Source organism: Trichechus manatus, unplaced genomic scaffold (genome assembly GCF_000243295.1).
Source record: "Trichechus manatus latirostris isolate Lorelei unplaced genomic scaffold, TriManLat1.0 scaffold00082, whole genome shotgun sequence".
NCBI classification, from domain to species: Eukaryota; Metazoa; Chordata; class Mammalia; order Sirenia; family Trichechidae; genus Trichechus; species Trichechus manatus.
This window is the reverse complement of record NW_004444018.1, coordinates 1750819-1756818: the sequence shown is the minus strand read 5'-3', so window position 1 is coordinate 1756818 and position 6000 is coordinate 1750819.

Below are 6000 nucleotides of genomic sequence, written 5' to 3'. Positions count from 1 at the left end.
GGCTACCACCACTGACTGCTCTGACCAGGATCACGACAGAGGTTTCTGGACAGAGCTGGAGAAGGATGTAGAACAAAATTCTAATACACACCAAAAAGACCAGATTTACTGGCCTGAAAGAGACTGGAGAAACCCCGAGAGTATGGCTCCCAGACATCCTTTTAGCTCAGTGGTGAAGTCACTTCCATGGTTTACTATTCAGCCGGGGATTGGACAGCCCCATAAAACAAAATGAGACTAATGAGGCACAGCAGTCCAGGGACAAGGACTAGAAGGCAGAAGGGAAAAGCTGGTGATAGGGAACCGAAGGTTGAGTAAGGACAGTGTTGACATGTAGTAGGGTTGTTAACCATTGTCGTAGCGCAACATGTGTACTAACTGTTTAAGGAGAAACTATTTTGTTCTGTAATCCTTCAGCTAAAGTGAGAATAGCATCACAACTGGAAGAATGTAATCGATGTCACCGAACTTTGCATGTAGAAATTTTTGAAATGGTGTATCTTTGGCTGTGTATATTTTTACCAAAAAAAAAAAAAGGTCGAGAAGGGAGAAGGTTGACATGTCGTGGGGTTGTTAACCAATATCATAAAAGAATATGTGTACTGACTGTTTAATGAGTAACTATTTGTTCTGTAAACCTTCACCTGAAGTACAATAAAAAAAAGAAAAAAAGAGTTACATGATGACCTTGAAAGATGAAGAACATTTGAACTCCTAACAGAGTCTCCAGTGAACCCCAAGAAGAGAGAGTCAAAGATAATTCATAAATCAAAGACATAACCACTGTTCCCACAATGGTAAAATGGAAACCTCATGTTCTCACTCCTCTTGCCTTTTCTTGCCCCAGCACACTCATGAATGGGCAAGAGTGATTTATGGCAGTGAAAGACTACCCTGAGGTAACATCACAAGGGAACTCTAAACCCTTTAGCTTGCCCTTCCTAGTGCTCAAAATTCCCTTCCTCTAGATGGTCACTTAGCTGGAACTTTATCATTTAGGTGTCAGCTCAAATATCACCTCCTCAGAGAAGCAATCCCTAACTACTCCATTTAAGGACCACATTCTATCCCCATCACTTTCTATGGTTTTGCAATTTTTTTAAATTTTCTTCATAGGTCTAATCCCTCTGAAATTATCATATTTGTTTATTATTATTTGTGCCTTTTCAAGAGAATTAGGACAGGACATTGCATTCCCAGCTTCTAGAATAGTTCCTGGACCATAGGTGACGCTCAATAAATCTTTAAATTAATTTGCACATTCTCACCCCCTTGAGAGCTATCATGACTATTATTTCCTCTGGTTTCTCTGTTTCATTGGTATTACCCTCAGCTTACTTAATATTTATTGAACACCTAGTATGTATCTGGCGCTGTTCTAAGTACTTGGGATACCTGTTAAAAAAAAAAAAAAAAAAGTTGCTATCAAGTCAATTCCGACTCATAGCGACCATACAGGACAGAGTAGAACTGCCGCATAGGGTTCCCAAGGAGTGGCTGGTGGATTCAAACTGCTGACCTTTATGGTTAACAGCCATAGCTCTTAACCACTGTGCTGTGACACAGCAGAGGAAAACTATTTCTGCCCTCACGTAGTATGTATTTCAGTGGAGGGAGTTGGATGATAAACAAATAAGTTAATATATTACTATATCAGATGTGGAAACTCTGGTGGCATAGAGGTTAAGTGCTACAGCTGCTAACCAAAAGGTTGGCTGTTTGAATCCACCAGGTGCTCCTTGGAAACCCGATGGGGCAGTTCTACTCTGTCCTATAGGGTTGCTGTGAGTCGAAATACACTCAATGGCAACAGGTTTTTGGTTTTTATATCAGATGGTGATTAGTGATATGGGAAAAAATCAAGCAGAACAAGGGGGTAAAAAGTGATTGACTGGTAGGCACTAATGTTTGATGGGGGATAAGGGAATACATTTCTAGAGAGGTGACATGAAGGGTTGAGGGAGGGAGCCACACAGGTAACTGGAAGAAGAGTGTCCCAGTCAAAGGCAATATCATATGCCAAGGCTCTGAGAAGGAATATGCTTGGTGTATTCAGGAAACAAGGAAGCCAGAGTGGCAGGCAGAGAATGACAGAGGCGGGGGACTGGGAGGAAAGGAGATAAGAAGGTAGCTGGGAACCAGATCTTATGGGCCTTGTAGGCCATGTAAGGACTTGGGTTTTTGTTCTGAGTGAGATGAGGAGCCATCTGGAGGGTTCTGAACAGCAATCTGGGGTTCTGTAGTGAAATGATCTGACTTCCTTTTTGAAAGTAAACTGAAGCAGCTGTGTGGTAACAGACTTCATGTGGGGGTGGGGGTAGGTGGGTACTGTATGAAAGAAAAGAAATAGGCCAGTTGGGGTCTATTACAATAGCCAGAGTGAGAAATGATGTTGGCTTGGAACAGGTGATGGGAGAAAAAATGCCTTGGGACATACTTTGAAGAAAGAGTAGATGCGATTTAGTAAAGGATTCAATGTGGGGTATGAAAGCAAATGTCAAGATCTTCCAACCTGCCTGCATTTAAGTCCCCCCACCGAGTACCTGATCATATCTCCTCAGCAAACTACTGACCCCACCTCAGTCCTCTCAACGGGACCCCATCCATGCCCATGCAATTAGTTGAAAATCTGTTGCCCCATACACAGTTATTATGAGGAGCCCGTATCTGCCTCTCTTGCTTTATCTTAGCAAGGTATCTTATCTACTCAAATCGAATATGCTACTTCTGAAACATTCAAATCCCACCTGTTCCATAAAGCTCATTCAGTCTAAAGTGATCTCTGTCCTTTAAAATTTATGGAAATTGTACAATTCATCAAGCAAACAATTATGTTTTGCATTGTGATATATCTTTTTGTTGTCAATTCAAAAATTTTATTTATTATTATCTAATATTTCATGTGGTTTTATATCATTAACTTATTAACATAAAATTCACTATGAATAGAGAATCCACCTTATATTCTTTATATTCTTTCATCACATGGTATCTACAACACGTAAGACTTTGTACTTAGAAGATGAGTAAAGATGTCCTAGTGTAATTATGCCCTGGTAGCGTAGTGGTTAAGAGCTCGGCTGCTAACCAAAAGGTCAGCAGTTTGAATCTACTAGCCACTGCTTGGAAGCCCTATGAGGCAGTTCTACTCTGTCCTATAGGGTCGCTAAGAGTCAGAATTGACTCAACGGCAACAGGTTTGGTTTTGGGTTTTAGTGTGATTATGGAGTCCCTGGGTGGTGCAAAGTTAATAAGCTTAACTGCTACAGAAAAATTGGAGATTTAAGTCCACCCAGAGGCACCTCAGAATAAAGGCTTAACGATCTACTTCTGAAAAAGTCAGCCATTGAAATTCACCATGAGTCAGTATCTACTTGACAGCAACTGATACTGGTAGTGTGATTGTATGAACTTGATTATACTCTAGATCTAGCCACTGTCTCCATTTCCTCACCATCCATCTCCTTCTTATTCCCACATAATCTCCCAACCATTCCAAAGTATCTGTTTTGGCTTAAATTCAGGGGTTACGTAGGACCTAGAAGGATAGGTCATAGTTTTATCTAGGAGGTCTAAAATGCAAGACTGAGGAACTAACACCTAATTTGGTAGACACTTGTGAGTCATTAAATGTTTTTGAACAAGGGGGTGGCATGACAATGGCCGTATTTTAGTAAAGAAGATTATCTACCTACTTATATATTACGAATTGGAAGGGAAAAAGGCAAGCGAGGGCTGATATGGCTGATCTAGCTATTGAAATGGTTCATGTGAGATATATTAAGCGCCTAAAATTAAGAGGGTAGCAGGATAAATGTAAAGCATGAAATGGGGAGAATGTTTTAAGAGAGTCTTCAGAGCTTTCAATGGATTGGATATGATTGAAAAAGCAGCTAAATGTGACAGGTTTTAATCCTCAATGTCTGGAAAAATGATTATATCATTAATAGAAACAGGGAGGTCAAGGAAGAGTTGATTGAGGGGAGAAGACAGTTATTTTCAATATGTTGTTTGAGATGGCATTAGTGATCCACATAGCGATGTGCAGGTGGCAGTTGGAGATACAAAACTATAAATGAAAAGAAATGTCAATACGGGAGATGGAGTTTTATGAGTCATACTGGTTTACAAAAGCATGACCTTCAGCTTCCCCAATTTAGCCCATCTCTCCCATTTGGATAAGTCCAGCTGCCACAGTACAAACTATCCCCAATAGCTAGCTCCCAATAGGGAGATGCAAAAGAGAGGAGGATACAGAAGAATCATTGGTGTGGCTGGGGCTAGGATGGCAAGTCAGCCTCTTCTTCTAATGCTATCTTCTCCTCTTAAATTACTCAGATTCTTTCCTTGTTATATTATTGAGGCATGCATTACAAGGCTGTGAATTTCTCTCAAATGCATTCTACACCAGTAGATTTCATGGTAACGATATAGTAAATATGGTAACTCACTTATTATAATTCTATATGGAGACTTGACTTGCAGTCATAATGCCTTCTCAATCTCATGCTGCATTTCGTGTTTTAGTTGTGATACTATTGACTTGTCTCAATCACACACACACACAATTTCTAGAAACTGAGCTTTTCAGAAGTCATGCCGCAATTCCATATAGATCAAGCACTATATTTACAATTGACTCTCCCACCTTCTCTCCCAGTTGTTAACTCAGCAAAGCTAAGAGAAAGGTTTTGCTGAATTGGATTAATATCAATTGGAAGCAACAGTGAATGAATCATAAAACACCTAAGGAGAGCGGATATATTTAAAGAATATTGAAAATGAACACAAGTGTGATTTCCCCAGTCTCAATAAGTAAACCCGTAACTTACAGCCAAGAAAACCGTGAAGCAAAGTACTACCTACAACCCTAGACAAACAGAAAAAGGAATAGCAGAAATTATGACCTAAGAGACGAAACCAATCATTATGAAAACAACTGAAGTTACAGTTTATGGGAGGAAGTTATACAGAAAATTGACACTGGGAAAGTGCAAGGAGATAGACGCTCTGAGTGGATTTCAAGTGCTGAGAACTGACTGAGATGGAGGATAAAGTGTTTCATGTGCTTTTCTCTAGGTCTGTATCACTCATGGGGCCCTGGTGGCCCAGTGGTTAAGTGTTTGGCTACTAACCAAAAGGTTGGCAGTTTGAATCCACCAGCCGCTCCTTGGAAACCTTATGGAGCAGTTCTACGGAGCCTTATAGGGTCGCTATGAGTTGAAATTGACTTGTCAGCCACAGGTTTGGTTTGGTTTCTCTCATAACTGTGCATATAACAAATAATCATTCAAGGCAGACACAGAAATTCCTAACTTGCAAGTGAATGAATTATGCAATTATAAAGATGTTTGACTATCACATCTCTCGGAGACTCTTTAGAAACATTTAATTTTAAGAGCAACTACAGATGAATGTCATATGCCATTTTGGGGAGCTGTGATTTTAAACACTAGGAATGTAACCTATGGAAAGGAAAAAGATTAAGTGAAGATTAACATTTCTTAAATTCCATTTTCTATGATTTCATCTGTATAATAACTTATAACGATTTCGAATCAATATTTTGCTATTCAGTTGCCATAAACTTTTTAGACGCCAGGAGAGAAAAAGAAAAAGACAAAGGAAAAAAAAACAGTAAGAGGAATAAAACAAAACAGTTCCACAAGTATGAAGCATTACTTTAAATTTTGATGTTTGTTCCAGAAACACTGGCATTGCTTTTGGGATGTGTGTGTGTGTGTCTGTATGGAAGGTGTTTTCATTACCTGGATATTGTGTACAATTTTAGTGAAAAAGCTGAAATCAGATCATTCATACCTAATGAAGCAATGTGGATGCAAATAATTAGCTAACGTGATAATGATAAGTAATAGGATTGTGGCTCTCTGAATAAAATTAAGGCATAGAAAACTAAACAGAAATGGAATACCATGTAAGATGAAAATCTTGTAAGAGTCTCTGGTATACTTGTGGATGTTGAACATTGGAATGCAATGA